Below are 17,894 nucleotides of genomic sequence, written 5' to 3'. Positions count from 1 at the left end.
TTCTAGGAATTTTCTTCTCACGCTGTTTTTGAGTAGCACCCCAGGGCTATGCCATTATGCTTATTACACTCATACTCATGTGCCAAGAGATGTACAGATATTCTAGCACAGTTTTAGATATGCCAACAGATGACTTGTTTGATTTGCTAAAATAACTCATCAGATTAAGCTAAATGCCTAAAGAGGAACCAGGCTACCCAAATCTCCACTGTGTTGATTGTATGAAAATATTTTTTTTGGAATGTTTGCTACTTTGTTGTTGTTGTTGTTGTCTGAAAGGTGTCCAGTTCACGCAGAATGTTTTCCTATAAATTAGCAGCTATAATCCAAATTTTGAAGCCTGAAACAATGGGAAAAGATCAGGTGGCCAGCAACCACCAGGTGCTGAGTTTTGCCCCAGCTAAGGTAAATTTCTAAACCAATATCCAAAGAACCATTTTGATGACTCACTTCTTAGCCTCCTGAACTTCAATTCTTATAGAAACAATGCACCTAAATTGTACTGATGAACCTTTATACCTTTCTGGATTTTTACCTTATTCCAACCAGATTCATTTAAAAAAATAATTAGCAGTCTGTTGTTGGTAGCTGCACACTATTACCTCAGCAGCAAGATTATGGAATTTGACTTGTTTGTACAGTATAGGAAGCCTTTCTAAAATCAAGAAACATGTTTTGTACTGCTTCATTCCTGCTGCATAATTCCAGTGCCATCAGGAACATTCATCAAGTATGATCTTCATTTAATTAGTCCATCCAGTTTCCTCTTGGTATTATTTCCTACTATATATATATGGGATCTACGTTGTTCAGCCCACAGCCTCTGGTATGTGCTGTAGCTTGACTTTTACATTTTTCTTTTGCTACTTTCACAGAAATTCACAGATTCTTTCTATGTGTTTCTGGTTCCTCATAAACCTTTTATGTTCTTAAAAATTTATGCCCATAGAGGTTTTAGGATGATGTCAGAAATCTTGCTTGGAAGAAAAAACAGGCATTTTTAAGCCATGCTGTTACTCTCATTCTGCAAATTGTTAGGCAAATACAGCAATGTATTTCACACATAACTTTTCTTATTGGACAAAAATAACAACAGGTGCAAAACAGCATTACTCCAACTTCTACTTTCTCATGTAAACAGTGGTTTTAACTTTATGACAAACATGTGCAACGCATTTACAACCAGCCTGGGAGAGAAAAATGAAGATTGTCATTTGGACCAAATGACCCTGAGAGTATCTATTCAGCTTCCCACAGTCTGGCTCAGCTTTCTAACTAACCATTTGGATACCTAAAAGAAGAAAAGAGGAATATTTTTTGTGAATTGGTTGTACGTGAAGAAATATCAGTGATCGAGCATGACAATGTGAGTTAAAAACCAGATAAAGCCTATTGGAAAATTCTATTTAAAAATAATGAGAATAATATTTGCATTGAAAATATTGAAAATGCAAATATATGCCTATATTAATATCAGAAATCTTATAAGCTTCAGTTTTATTTTTCTGAACATAAGGACCTACTGGACCCTGTCAAAAACTATCCTGTGCTAAATTTTCTAGTGATAACAACTGTACTATATTATAGCAGCATGAAAAAGAGGAGAAAGATATTAAAATAGATGTTTTTACAGTATAAGTCATGCTAAAAGAATACGGATTAGTTCTTATGTAGACAACTCCAGAGGTATAAAATTAGCTGTTTTAAAGATATTGACTGCATTAAACATAAACACAGCCTTTCCGCGTGAGCAATTTTCTTCACAAGCCCTGGGAACAGCTCTCTAATGTCACTTACAGTCCAAACTAAAAAGACATGAATCTTATGCTTGCTTCTCTGTCATCACAGTTTCTTGACCACCTAAGGCCTCTCTTTTCAGCAGTAGTCATAATAATTTGATTTGCTGGAACACACCAAGAAAGGCTACAAACCAGACTCTCTGCTCCCTCAGTTGGGCAGAATTAGGTGTAAAAAAAAGGTGTGAAATAATCAAAACAGCTGAGAAAGCAAAACAGAGTCTCCCTGGTAAAATCATGTTTGGTCTTTGGATGGAAAGAGCTGTGACTCGAGAGTTGCTGGCTATATACTACACGGCAGAGAAACACTTTTCCTTATGGAGGGCCCAAATTTGCCAGCTTTAACTCTGAGTAGTGGCGTGAACACACAAACACACACTCACACTTAAAAAAAAATATGGTTTACAAGTTGTTTTTTTTTTTTATTTTATTTTTTTTATGTCCAGGAACATTTTATATAGTTCATTTTAAAATGAAAAAAAGGAGTGAACAAGTTTGCAGAGATTAGTGTGTGCACACTTGCAGAGTTTTTCTTTTGCCACTGCATCCTTACCTTGAAAATTTTGCATTCTTCTATGCAGAAGTCTTAGATTCAGTAAGAGGTATGTGACTCCATTTTTTTTTCCCCACCAATACTCCCAGCAATCTGCAGACCCCACTGAGGAAAATCAGCCCTCTGAACTCTGATACCAGAAGTGGGCATTATTGTCTCTTCCAAACACATTTGTAAATAAAACTTACTGTGTGTGTACTTGATAGTCACCGTTAGCATATGCTTGCCAAGTTGTACTTTTAGATGGCAGTTCAAGATCTACAGAAAAATTATCATTATAAAATTTCTGGGGAAAATAGAATCCCTATGAACTTCCAGGAATGTTCTATGAACATTCTAAGAGATTATTAGGATTTTATGGTTCTGATTTTCGAACTAGCGTTCCTTGAATAATACTTGTGTTCAGCCTTAGATTCCGTATTGTTTTTATGTTAAGTGTAATTATTTTGCAGTTAGTTCTTCTGATTTCAACTGCAGGTAAAACACTGAGATGCTACTTAATTTGAGCAAGGGAAGAAATACAGTGATGCATATCCCCCCCCCCCCCCCCCCCCCCCCCCCAATTTAACTGACAGTGATTTGTAAGAGACTTAGAATTACATACTGCCAAAGTGACGGCAAGCACATTCACTGATAAGCGCCTTTCTAATCCTGCCCTGGACTGCAATGTTATTTGCACCGATGAGGATATAATGCAATTCTACTGAAACTGAAAGGGTTATTTTCAGGTATTCTATTATATGGATTGCCATAATATGCAAGGAGTTGTGGTGTGGCCCCCAAACAATCACAGTTTTAGTGTCACCCTTCACAGTTCCATAGTCAGGATTAGCTGATTGAGTTCTGCACTCACATCAACAGGAGTGAAGGAGAAAGACAGAACTGACAGAGGAGAGTTTTCCCCTCTACAAAAAAAAAAATATCTTCAAATATCCTTCCTGTGACTTGTGACTTAAAAAGAAATCACTGCAAAACTGTAATCCAAATAGAATAAGTACAGACAAGAAGCAATTTTAAACAAAATTACTCTCCCATTTTTAAAACTTGTCCATGAGACATGAGCCCTGGACTTGTACTGGCATCTCACTATGTTAGTGCAGACCTTTGAAGGCTATGCAGAGGAGGAAAGAAATTACCAGATACCTTGACCAGGAAAGATAATGTCTCTAGTTTTATTTTCATGGTAATTTCAGCACAATAACCTTTTTTTCTTCTAGACTATTTTCTCCTAGAATTATATTTCCCAATGAAATGTGAGCCATGTTAACATGTAGCACAAACTAGTAATTACAGCTCTATGGGAGAGAGTGAGATGATAATAGATGTGGGGCCAGAAGAGAGCAGAGGGAAAGGGAACCCAATGAATTACAAATATGTAGAAGTTACAGAAATGTTGAATGCTGCTGATGCTGAGGTTCAGTCACCCCTAGTAGAATATTAGCAGAAGCTAGGACATTTCTGTTTGTCTATTTTGGCTGAATATAACTGAACAGAATCTTCAGGGCCTAATACTCTGTGAGTCTTCCAGAGTAGTAAGGTTGCTGATGCATACAGAAGCTAATGAAATCTCAAAAATAAATTACCTGGGTACTGAAGCAGAGATAGCTATAGAAACTAAAGTCTAAAACTAAAAAAGATTTTCGCTAGGAGAATCTTTAATTTGTATGTTGAATAATTCTGTGATATGATAATGTCTAACATTTGTTGGCTTGCACAGTTAAGTTTTTTTTTTTTTTTTCTCGTGTTTCTAGTACCTGGGAAAGTTGACTGAGTCTGAGCAACTGTTTTCTAATTTGATTATATATAACAATATTAATGGTCCAGATGTTTATTCGATATATTTAAATTTGTTTATACTTACTTGGGACATATACAGGATGCAGTGGAAACATGGCAAGTTTAATTAATTTCAAATTTCCAGCTTATTTCCTCTGTTGATGCTTGGCCTGATGTTAGCAGTAGTGTACTGTGTTGTTCTTGGAACCCAGTAATGGCTTATATATCTGATACTTGTGTGGTTCTACTTTATTTTCACTCACTATTCTCAGATATAAACAGGATAAGTCTTTCAGAGGCATGCATTCAAATCTAGCCATGCAGTTTCACCACTTGTAAGATTTGTCCCATAATCATCTACTCTGAAATACTTTATTTCGGTGTTTGGAATCAAACTGATCTGTTTCATATTAACTTGATTAATAGACTTTAATTGCAATATAATTCAGCAATAGAGCTTCTATCTTAGAGCAAGTTATATACATGCACTCCACTCCTATAGCTTGCAGTTATCCAATAAGCAATCCTGCAGTCACTGTTATCACTTTATTACAGTATATTGAGTTATTTTTATATGGGATGAATAATAATGACAACTGATTTTTTCCCAATTAATTATCAAGCCATTTTTAACAAAAAATGTTTTTCCCTACTCATCCAACTCTATAGATGGCCAGTCTATATTAATAAAATTAATTATTTGCAGTTTTGCCCATTATTTCATGAATAATTTATCTGGAAATAATTGGTCCAGATTTTCAGATGCTTTTAATCAGAAAAGCTCTGTTGGAACCCAGAGAATTTTACTGATTAAAAACAGCTGAAAATTTGACCCATCTGTTGCCATAGTAGCCTTAGTGTTGAACATAGGCTCTAACATGGTATTAATTTGTATAATCTAGGATTGCTTTACTTTTTAACTTTTGTTAGTTTTCTTAACAAGAGTACATGAACAATCTTAGTGAAGTCTTAACAGTATAACATTCATTTTAGTTGATTTAGTTGGCTAAATCTTGAAAATCTTTTCAAAAAGGCATCAATTGCTCAAGAAAACATACACTTCTAAGAAAACTAAAGACAAACTATGATATTTTTAGAACAAAATAAGGACAATCATTTTTATAATGATCATTACACTCACTGTCAGTCATAAGTACTATGCTTTCAGTTCCTGTTCTCTTTTCTATAGGTACTAATGCAATTGCAAGATTCAGAATCAAAATAACCTTGTACTGGCCTTCTCATGGCACCACAGTGAGGAACCTTAGAGTGGAGAAAGAAGTGCCTTTGTCCCAGGTGTCTTTATTGTACCAGTAACAAATACAATCACTGAGCAGTAGCTCCTGTGGATAGTAGGTGAGTCAACATCTCAGCATGTGCATTACCTAATGAATGATAAGTTTAGCGTGCCATTTGAAAAGATGATCAAGTTCAGACTGTGAGGTTTCTGTGCAATGCTCTAACTAGTAAGCAGACTAGCAAAAGTAAAGGACGTCTAGTGTAGATTTCTGTTATCTTGTAAGAGCTTTTCATACAAAAAAAGGAAAAATAGTGTAACAGGAGTTAGAGGTGATTTTTGACCAAAACTTTTAGAAGGAAGGGTAGTGTTTCCCCTCATTAAACTGCAAGAACTGTTCTCTCCTGTCCTTTCTATCAGCAACAACAATGGTAAAACCAAATTAAATTGTGGCATGAAGAACATTTAACAGTGTTTGCAAGGCCTCATTTTCACTTCAGCAAAAAGGACAATATTCTTGCAAGGAAATTCTGAGATTGAAAGTTGCAGAATGTATTTATAAACACAATTCCTCAGTGTTAGTCAGAAAGGTGGGAACTAGTCTGTTGAGGTCTGTGTGAGTGAGCAGGAAGAGGAGGAAAGAGTGGGGTCTCACAGAACTGGGCACTGGAAAACAATCTTTCTTAGAGAGAATTAGTACCTGGGGTACCAAAGATATGCAATTTCCACATAACGGAAGGTTAGCACCAAATACCGGTACTATCCAACTCTTTTTTATTTTGTATGGGAGTGATCTGGTAAATGGTGATTTGTTTTTGATATTGTTGACCAAAAGAAAACAAAGTGCCTGTAGGAATAAAGATCTAAATATGCAAACTGATTCTCCCTGTTACTGGAAAAAAATGTTTGTCTACTGTTTATATTGGCATGGTACTTCACTGAATTTTGTCCTGTGCCATCTAATTTGGTGTTAAAATGATGAATGTCAGTAACACGGGATAATAATAATGATTTTTTGATATTACTATTCTTATTTATGAAATTGGTTAGACAATTTTTGGCAGATATTTTCTACAATATGTAGGGAGATCTCGAATCAAGTGGGTAGCAGATTTTCATGTACACATTAGAGAATTCCATAACTGAGTGTAATGAATATTCTTGGTGCTTAGTAGTTTCTGAAAATTCTAATTTATTACTTTTCCATAGGAAAAGAACACATAAGTCTAGGTCTAATAGTATGAAACCTTTTTATTTATTTATTTTTTTTTTTAAATTTTTGGGGCTGAAGCATATTTGACAGGATGCAAAAGTAAAAATAAGTGTAAGAAAATTCAAAGTGTATTAACCTCAAATTCTTTTGATAAATTATAATCCAAATAGCTTGAAATTTCAGTTTTGAAGCTCGTATTTTGTATCTGTGTTCTACAACACATAATTTATAGTATTCCATATGCAAAGAATAAAAGCTGCTCACATCTAAAATGATTTTATTTAACATTTATGCCTTGTGTTCTGAGTGCCTTTCTCTCTTTAAAATGAGACTGTCTAAAGAACTTAGTGATTAGCAATGGGACAGTTTACCATTAATTTCAATTAGAACTCAGCTTAGTAATTTGTAAAGGAATTGCAGAAAATTCTGATTTCCATTACATTACCTACAATTCGTTAACTTAATTGTAAATTACATTGATACCTTGAACATAACTCCTACTGAATTGGATGTCTCTGAATATGAAAGGAGCTGAATAACTATTTTCGTTGGCTCTGTTATTGTTTTTCTTTTTTTCTCTTCAGGGAAGGAGAGGTTTCCTTTCTCCAACAAATTAGTATCTTTAAGGGGAACCTCCTTCTACTACAAGAATGGTCCATGCCTATACTCAGGAAAATGATTATATGTATCAGGACATCAGCTTAGGTAAACAGAGTTAACAGCACAGAAGTAAGGACAAGCTACAGAGAAGAAATATGAAAATGCTACCTTGGCATGTAGAGATGATGTTAGGAAAGCCAAAGCTCTTCTAGATTAGAAACTGGCAAGAGTTGTCAAGGGCAACAAGAACTTCTGCCAGTGAGTTATAGTAAAATGTTGAACAAGAAAACTGTGGGGCCATTGCTGAATAAGATGGATAATCTAATGAGGGTGTGTGAAGATAAGGTGATGCCTTCAAGCTTTGTTTTTCAGAGCATCTGACTGAAAACTAGAGAAAGGGGAATATTGCATCCATATTCAAAAAGGGCAAGAAACTGGGGAACTACTTAATAGTCAGTCAGCTTTACTTTGTCCTGGAAAAATCCCAAAGCATAACACCCACAAAGCCATTACAAGCACAAAAAGTAGAAGGTGGTTAGTTGATTGGGTGATTAGCCGTCAAAAGTAAAACCGATTGCATCTATGTATCTGTGATAAAATAATCTATGAATATGTTGATTTATGGATGAAAGGAGAGAGGTGTATGTCATCTATTCTGATCTTAGCAAGATTTTTAATGTGGTGTCCCACAGCATCTTTCTATCAAAGTTAAGATGCTGTGGTCTAGATGGGGGAACTATTAGATGAGTGAAATGTCAGATTCAGTGTTGGGTAATGAAGTACTATGAGGGTCTGTCCTGGAACCTGTTCTGTTAACTGCCTTTATCCATGACCTGGAGGATGCATTGGAGTACAGATTTTACTGAGTACTTTTTAAATATAGCTAGGTTCCAAATATATATTAGACTACATATATATTTCTAATATATATTAGACTGCATCTAGAAAGCTCTGCCAAGTCTCATCCCCAGTATGAGAAAGACATTGATAAACTGGGGTGACTTCAGCAGAGGCCAACAAGATGGAAGGGGGTTGGAGTACTTGTCCTGTGTTGAGATGATGAGGAAGCTGGTCTTGTTCATCCCTGAGAAGAGACCACTTCAGGGGACTGAGATGAGAATAGCTTGCTTGGAGGCTGTATATCCAAGAGGAAATTTGTGAGAAAATAGATGCAGGCTGTCTATACTGAATTATATGGCTGGATAAGTAGAGACAGAGGTTTTAAATTAAAACAGATTAAGTTCAGATGGAATAAAAGAAAAATATATATTATTTTTTTTTCTGTGAGGGCATACAAGGAGTGGAGCATGTTGCCTTTTGTTGTGTCTGTGAATGTGCTAGATAAATCAGGAAGAGCTATGTTGGCAGTAGTGTTACACACAGGAAAAAAAAAAAAGAACGTTATTATATTGTTTAAATAGTTTCATTGTCTCTAACTGTATTTTTCTTTTTCCTGTTCTGTCAAAGTTATTCCTGTATTTTAAAGTCCAATATCTTAAGCAGTTCAAGATTCTCTGGTGTATTCTAATGAAGACTGCTCGTTCATTTTTATTTATTTATTTATTTATTTTTAAGAGAATGACCTTAACTTACATTACTGAAAATTTTCTTCTGTTTAAAACCTACCTAGAATTGTGCAAAGCATTTGGCACTGTCCTGCATGACATCCTTGTCCCTAAATTGAAGAGATGTGTATTTGACTGATGGACCAGTCAGTGGATAAGGAATTGGCTGGATGGTCGCACTCAAAGATTTGTGGTCAATGGCTCAATGTCCAGGTGGAGACCAGTGATGAGTGGCATCTCACGAGGTGCTGTATCGAGAACAGCACTATTCAACATCTTTGTCAGTGACAGGGACAGCAGGATTGAGTACAACCTCAACAAGTTTGCCAGTGACACCAAGATGAGTTGTGTGTTCAGCATGCTGGAGGGAAGGGATGCCATCCAGACGGATTTGGACAGGCTTGAGAGGTGGGCCTGTGCAAACCTCATGAAGTTCAACAATGCCAAGTGTAAGTTCCTGAACCTTGGTGGGACAATCCCAAACACAAATACATGCTGGGCAGAGAATGGATTAAGAGCAGCCCTGAGGAGAAGGACCTGGGGGTGCTGGTGGATGAAAAACTGAACATGAGCTGGCAATGTGCGCCTGAAGTCTGGAAAGCCAATTCTATCCTTGGCTGCATCAAAAGCAGCATGGCCAGCAGGTCAAGGGAGGTGATTCTTCCCCTCTACTCTGCTCTTGTGAGACCCCAGCTAGAGGACTGCATTCATCTCTGGGGCTCCCAGCACAAGGAGGACATGGAACTATTAGAATGAGTCCAGAGGAGGACCACGAGGATGATCAGAGGGCTGGAGCATGTCTCCTGTGAAGACAAGCTGAGGGAGTTGGGGTTGTTCAGTCTCCAGAAGAGAAGGCTGCATGGTGATGACCTCATTGCAGCCTTCCAGTATCTAAAGGGGGGCTACAGGAAAGCTGGAGAGGGACTTCCGTTCAGGGATGGTAGTAATAGCACAAGGGATAATGACTTTAAATTCAAAGAGCGTAAATTAGACATTAGGACATTAGCTATTGGGAAGAAATCCTTTGGTCAGAGGGTGGTGAGACACTGGAACAGGTTGCCCAGAGAAGCTGTGGATTCCCCATCCCTGGATGTGTTCAAGGCTGAGTTGGATGGGGCTTTGAGCAGCTTGGTGTAGTGGGAGGTGTCCCTGCCCATAGCAGAGGCATTGCAATTAGATGGTCTTTAAGGTCCCTTTCAACCCAAATCATTCTGTGATTCTATGATTCTATGAAACCTAATTTTCCAATAACAACTTATAAAAGTACAACTTTTATTACAATGCTACAGTGTAGATAGTTTTACACACTCTTCAGCTACAGTCATGTTTTAGGAGGAATTTTCCTTTCAATTGGAAAATCAAGATTTATTTCACTTGCCACTAGATGTTTTTTAAATGAATACACCTTGAATATCTCTTACTCCCTTCTGATATATATATATATATTTGATTCCTTAAGAATAGTCACTTCAGGTATAATTAATAACCATTTTAATGAAATACACTTCATCAGATAAAATCATGTTTGCCACTTAGCAGTTTTTATGAGAATCATCATTTTTAATTCAACACCATTGAACCTTATTGTTTAAGAGAACTACCTATTTCAGAGCTGGCAATGTTAGGACCTTCCTTGGCAGGCAAAGAGTCTCATTAGTGAGAGTTCACCAGGTGTTCATAAATATATTTTCCTTGTGGGAAAAAGGGAAAATTAGAAAATTATTATTATTTTTTTTTTTTTTAAATGACAGCATTTGCTATTTCTTTAATATGAATTGGGAGCACAGCAGGAACCCAGGCCAAACTTCTTCCTGTAAATAACAGGAGGCAATTTTCTGGCAAGGAAGAAACACACCATGTGGGAAAATGGAATGGTCATTATTTTTTAACAAGAATCACAGTCAAAACTCCCCCCAAAAGGTCTCCTTTTTGGGGGTCATTTATGTTTTGAAAATGTTTTGAAATGCAAAATTGAAAAAAAAATTACAATATTCTGACATGCACTTTTAGAGGGTGATTATTCTCCATCTAGAAGCAGCTACTTTCGTAAATAAGTTGCCCAGCTTTGAACATGTGACAGTTTTACCAGCTTTCATCATAACCGAGGGAATCCCTCAAGGTCCTTTCCTCTAGTTTTCCAGCTGGACATCCAGATAGATGTTAGATTCTTACTTTATGGAAAACAGCATTTGGTGTTCTGCAGCAGAGTTTAGTTTCCAACTGGCTCTAGAGATAAGAGAACAATTAGTGCATTTAAAAGCCATTTTAAAAAATGTTCAATTATAGGAATCGGAAACATTCTAGTCATCCAGATACGGAGCAATTCACATGGAGGATTGAAATTAATTTTAGCAAGTTACAAAGGCATCAGCGGGTTCCAGTAAGAAATGAGTAAACAAAGACATATGGGAGGAAAGAGAAATCTATGTCAAGTCATTTTAGACAACTACAGGTAACACTTGGAAAATATTACATTTCTCAGTAACATAAACTTCATAAAATAGTTGTATCCAGCCAAGAAACTAATGCTGGGAAAAATCCAATGATGCTTTTTAGTTTTTCATGTTAAAAAAAAAAAATGCTTTTTTTTTCTTTTTAATTATATTGATTTTTTATATATTTTCAATTTAAAATAGTTTTATCCAACAGTATAAGGTTTTACTGAAATGCCTACAATAAGAGAATGAAAATTACATTATGGGGATAGAAACAGAAGGCCAGAAATCCTGCCTAGAAGTCGTATTGGGTTTACCTTTAATTTTACCATGTTTTTGATGATTTGAGATTGTCACTAAAAAGAATTGTGCAAGTTTTATTTGACAATGGGTGTGATTCAATCTTTCCTTCTTTAAATAGTTTAACTTCAGTAGAATTCTGCCCACTTCAGGACAACAGATCTTAAGTTATTACATTTCATTTCATTTTCAGTGAGTGAGAATTGTCCCTATTACTCTATTTTCAGAACTTAGAAGTCAGGGAGCTTTTTATCATAGCATATCCTCCATAAATACCTGTTATAATGATTTCAAAATTTTCAGCTCCACTAAAGTTTTGTTTGTTTGTTTGTTTGTGTGTTTCCTTTTCCTTTAGAAATGCCATAGCTGTACTACTTATAGCGATTTGCTTTCAGTTACCTTTTGTAAACCACTGACCTCTGTGACAACAACATAGGACATTGTGAGTTACCGTCTGTGAGTGTCCAATGAAATTTCTTGTGTTCTTAAGAAAGTTTTTTTTTATTATTATTATTTTTATTTTTTTTAAGACAGCTACATGTTCACCATTCCAGCTATCTGTAATAAAGGTTTGTTGTTGTCTGATGAAATTCCTGTTATTAAATAGTGGAGGCATTCTATTCTTTTAAAATAGTAATCTCTGAAAAAAAAAAAAAAAAAAGAATGTCAGCATTGCTTCTGGAATATTAAGTTTACCAGAAGTGCTTAAATCCTGCTTATTTGCCACACAAGTTACAGCAGTCAGGAGATGTGAACTGTAGGATTATTCTTCAGCAACAAATGATCATTCAGAAAAAAATGGGGACAGAAAAAGTATCTGAGGGAATGAAATAATAAGATTCTTATCAAAATATTTTCTTTGTTGGGGGCTCACAGCTGGTACTGGCTATCTGTATTACCCTTCTGGAAATTGTACTCATGATCTTCAGCTCTCAGAACCTTGTTCTTATGCTGTATTGCATTCTTTATTTCTTTGATATATGACTTTGCCACTTTAAAGAATTAACCTGATCTGCCAAATCATTTAATTTTTTTTTTTCTCTAAAAAACTCTGTGTTGGAAACTTCCTGAGAAATTATATATAAAAAAATGACATTCAGAATAATAAATATGTATAAAAATATATTAATTTGGCAACCACAAATCAAGCCCTTCTATTTGTTCTTAAGATTTAATTTCTTAAAAAATATAGGAAAATATTAGAAAAAGTGGAATGGTGTATCTCATAAGTCACATTTTTTGTACAATGTAAAATTACAATGTTAGCTTTTGTGGCTAGGCAGTCAATAATAGTGATGCAATATTAAGGATGTGTGCTGCTATAGTTTCAGCTAATGTGTGCAAATGCTAAAGGGGAGCACACAGAAGAGGTGTTTGTACAAGCAAGTGGTGAACAGCTATTAAAGATTAGCAGTCTTTAATGATTTCCATGCTTACACTTCATCTTCCAAAGGATGAGTTTCCCTACCAGCTACAGAAACCAGAACACTTTTACTAGTTGATCACAAATCTTAGACAAATCTTTGACTTTCATTGTACGTTCTTAATACAAATATCCCAGAGAGCTAGACCAGTAAATACGGTAATAATACCTTGAGCATTTTATATACTTTGCTTAGAATATTCAAACTATACTTTAAAAGATCATGCTAAACGTGTATACTTTTGAATCCAAGTATTATATTTCTGTATAACTTCAGAGTTATCTTAGAAATACATGAAATATTTCTGTATTTGTCTAGTTAAGCAAGCTATTAATAGTAAATATAATGACACTATAGAGAAGGAATGAACTGATTTTCAGTGAATAGAGGTAAAACTTTGGCCCCTTTAAATTCCAGTAGAATTTTTTATTTGATTTCAGTGGGACCAGACTTTTTCCCAGTCTCCCTCTCATTTATTGTGTAATCCTTACTGGATCAACAAAGCTTGGTACCTTTTTATGCGCACATTTAAATTGCTTACTGCGTTCTTACCTATTTCACATGGGTGTTGCTCTGTCTAATTAAGTTTCCACTTCTCTAGAGAAAGCTGCTTTAAATAGCTCTCTCTAGACTGGTAGATTTTGTGTCTGATTAACCATTAGATTGACAGATTTTTGTGTCTAGTCATTTCTTCTGACACAGCCTCACCTGAAGCACGTCATCTTCTTGGGCACATGACTGAATACCTCCATTAATCATGACATTCACATTAGTCAGAGACTGAGGTCACCCTTGCTAACAGCTAAATGTCAACAGAGAAAATTCCATGGGCATAATGGAGCTCGCTTTTCAAACAGTAATATCTAAAAACCTTTCAGATTACTGGTGTTATAGATTTTCTGTGTCAGTAAGAAAAAGCATCCTTTAATACTTAAACAAAGTAATATTTAATCTGCTTTTAGCTAAACTGAAATGTATTGTCATTTGTGAGTATACATTAATTTCTGCTAACAATTTCTGTTCTTTATCTGTATTTTAAAGCTGAGCCTGATGTTGGAAAAGTATAGAAAGAATCATGGAGAAATAGTTTTTGTGGATAAGAGAAAATAAATATGGGTATCTCCAAACCTTGGGCACATGCATAAAAATATTTTGTATTTTGGAATACATTATCTTATCTCCTATATCAACTATGCTGGTCCAAATTGGACTTGCCATAGACCAAATAAATATTTCTGTAATATATGTTTAGAAAAAATACAGTACACAATCTTTTTTTGCACTAACAAAAACCCTTTTATTGATTCCAGGAATAACTGCACATTTTCAGCAAGAAAAAATAGGAATGGTTTTGCTATGTAAATAATAGATAAAGAACAACAACAACAAAAAAGCATAATCCAGCTATCTTCTCTCCAGGGAAAAATAAACCCCTATAAGCCCAATTTGTGCAGAAAGATCCATTAGGCAGGAAGTTAGTAAGCCAGAGTCTGTCCTATGACTCTGAAGGGAATAAGTTAATGTTGGGAGTTTGGTGCCTTAAATAAGAAATTGCGGAAGGAAGGAAGAAATATCAGCATTTCATTATTTCTCATTAGCAATTTACTCTAAAAACACTTTGTCTGGACAAACATTTCTAATACTAGCGTATAAGCTGGAGGAGCACAGAGTGTTATAATAAAGCTATTATTACCGAGAGGATACCTTGGGACTCGCAGCACTTCCACTCTGGATATGTTCCACATTCCCAAGGGGCTTGCAGAGGTGTGTCATTTTAACAAACACCAGGAAAAAAAGAATAAGGTCTGGAGAGTCATCAGTCTGAAGACTAGACTATCACTTGGGTTATGCAAAAGGAGAGTTCTAAGCCTCAGAAAACTGTAACCTTATGTGTTCTGGATACAGATATGGTATTGCTTTTATTCCATTAGGCATGGTGCTTCATACTGCTACTTTGTTTTAGGCACAAAGCTGCATTTTGAATGTCTAGAAAAGATGAGACTTACCTCCTTTCAGAATAGCAAAATGTGAAAGTTGTCAGAGGCTCTATATATCCTGACACACTGTATACAAATTCAGTCTTCCTAATCTTAAGAAAATTCACATATGGGTGAGGACTGTTTATAGCATAATAGGTTTAGGTGATTTTTTTTTCTGTTCCTGACTTTGAAGTCAATATAGAAATATGTATGTGTGCTTACAAGCACACACAATTCGTAATCTAGCTTCCACTGAAGACAATGCCAACTTTTCCATTGACTGTAAAAGTAATTAGAATTTAAAATGCCTTTGCTACTTCAAAAATCCCTGCTTGCCTCTCACAAGTCTATTCTACCAGATGGGTCTGATGTGTTGCTGATTGCTTTTGAAGACCTTAGGATCCCATACAGAACATGCCCAATAACATAGAATCACAGAATGGTTTGGGTTGGAAGGGACCTTAAAGACCATCTAATTGCAACGCCTCTGCCATGGGCAAGGCTACTTTCCACTACACCAAGTTGCTCAAAGCCCCATCCAACACAGACTTAGAAACATTCAGGGATGGGGAATCCACAGCTTCTCTGGGCAACCTGTTCCAGTGTCTCATCACCCACTGAGTGAAGAATTTCCTCCTTATATCTAATCTAAACCTATCCCTTTTAGTTTAAAGCCATTGTTCCTTGTCCAGTCACTACACTCACTGACAAAGAGTCCCTCTCCAGCTTTCCTGTAGGCCACCTTTAGGGACGGGAAGGCTGCTATAAGGTCTCTGTGGAGCCTTCTCTTCTCCAGGCCGAACAACCCCCACTCCCTCAGTCGGTTCTTGAAGGAGAGGTGCTCCAGCCCCTTGATCATCTCTGTGGCCCTTCTCTGGACTTGTTCTAATACTTCCATGTCCTTCTTGTGATGGGAGCCCCAGAGCTGAATGCAGTGCTCCCGGTGTGGTCTCAGGAGAGCAGAGTAGAGGGGAAGAATCACCTCCCTTGACCTGCTGGCCATGCTGCTTTTGATGCAGCCCAGGATGTGGTCAGCTTTCTGAGCTGCAAGAACACATTGCTAACTCATGTCAAGTTTGTTGGTACATGTAGGTCCTTCTCCTCAGGGCTGCTCTCAATCTATTCTCTACTTAGTCTGTATTTGTTGTTGGGATTGTCCCAAACCAAGTGCAGGACCTTGCACTTTAACTTCATGAGGTTTGCACAGGCCCACCTCTCAAGCCTGTCCAAATCCGTCTGGATGGCATCCCTTCCCTCCAGCATGCTGAACACACAACTCATCTTGGTGTCACTGGCAAACTTGTTGAGGTTGTACTCAATCCTGCTGTCCCTGTCACTGACAAAGATGTTGAATAGTGCTGTTCTCAATACAGCACCTCGTGAGATGCCACTCATCACTGGTCTCCACCTGGACATTGAGCCATTGACCACAAATCTTTGAGTGCGACCATCCAGCCAATTCCTTATCCACTGACTGGTCCATCAGTCAAATACACATCTCTTCAATTTAGGGACAAGGATGTCATGCAGGACAGTGCCAAGTGCTTTGCAGAAATCCAGGTAGAAGACATCAGTTGCTCTTCCCTTCTCTACCAATACTGTAAGCCTGTAGTAGAAAGCCACCAGATTTGTCACGTACCATTTGCCTTTAGTGAAGCCATGTCAAATGTCACCAATCACCTCTTGTCTTCCATGTGCCTTAGTATAGCTTCCAGGAGGCTGTGCACCATGACATTGCTGGGCACAAAGGTGAGACTAACTGGCCTGCAGCTCCCCATGTCTTTCTTTTTTCCCTTTCTAAAAAATGGGGATTGTGTTTCCTCTTTTCCAGTCACTGGGAACTTCACTGGACTGCCATGACTTTTCAAATATGATAGACAGTGGTTTAATGACTTCATCTGCCAATTCCCTCAGTACCTTTGGATGCATCTCAACAGGTCCCATGGACTTGTGCACATTTGGTCTCCTCTGACAGTCTCAAACATGATCTTCTCCTACGCTGTGTAGTAACTTCATTCTCCCAGTCGCTGTCTTTGGATTCTGTGAATATATATTGTGTAAATATAAATGTTCTGTGAATATAAAGCTTTTGTGAAAATTACCCAGCTCGTATTTCCTGGAGTTGCAGTCACAGTCACAAAGGTACATAAAAGAGTAGAGAACTAAGCGTGTGATACCACTTTCATCAAAACTACATGGAGGTGGATCATTTCTTAAAGGTATAATGTCAATATGTTCAAGAGGGATTCAGTATTTCCTGCATTATAGATCAGTCTTGCAGGGATGATTGTGTATCTTAAACTTCTGTGACATGAAGATCAAAAAGCACAAAATGATCTTGGACATTTGTGATGGATTGTGCAACTCTTTAACGGGTTTATTCAGAGTTACTGTACATTAGGTTCCTTCAAAAAAAGTGGGCCAGTCTGTAGAGAGGAAGGCTGGTTGTTAATTTTGTTCTGCCTGCTGCACACTGGGTTGTACTGGGATCTGCCTGGAAGGAGGGAGAAAACCTCTCTTGACAGCAACAGAGGTGCTTGATGGGAAGGTCTCTTTGGACTGTGAGGTGGGGTAGGGAGAGCAGAAGACATCTCAGCAAATTAACTGTCCTCAGCAAGGGCAGAAATGTGGAGATTGCAGGAAAAGCAGATGTGTAGCCTGGCCTCAAGGATGACGTGTATCAAAAGTAATGCCCAGGATGCAGAAATGAGTCTGGAAAGTGTGCTGGAATCTAGAAAACTTTCTGAAGTTGTTAAATTGAAACCAACGTGGGAAAAAAAGTATATGGTGGTTGACAAGGATTTGTTTAACAATTTTCTCTTTTGTCTCACTCAGTTGGTCTGAACTTTCCCAATTTTAAAAATGTCCTTGCTCTAGTTTCTAGTCCAATTAAAACTGTTTTTTAAGATTCACAATCTTTTGGTGGTTTTGAGTTGCTCACTTTGTGGAAGTGTTTCCTAAAACAGCATAGCAAAGTTGCTATCTTCCTGGATTCCAGTACAACAGAAAATACCAC

The sequence above is a fragment of the Anser anser genome, assembly GCF_964211835.1.
Source record: "Anser anser genome assembly, chromosome: 3".
Lineage (NCBI taxonomy): Eukaryota > Metazoa > Chordata > Aves > Anseriformes > Anatidae > Anser > Anser anser.
This window is presented reverse-complemented; position numbering follows the sequence as displayed.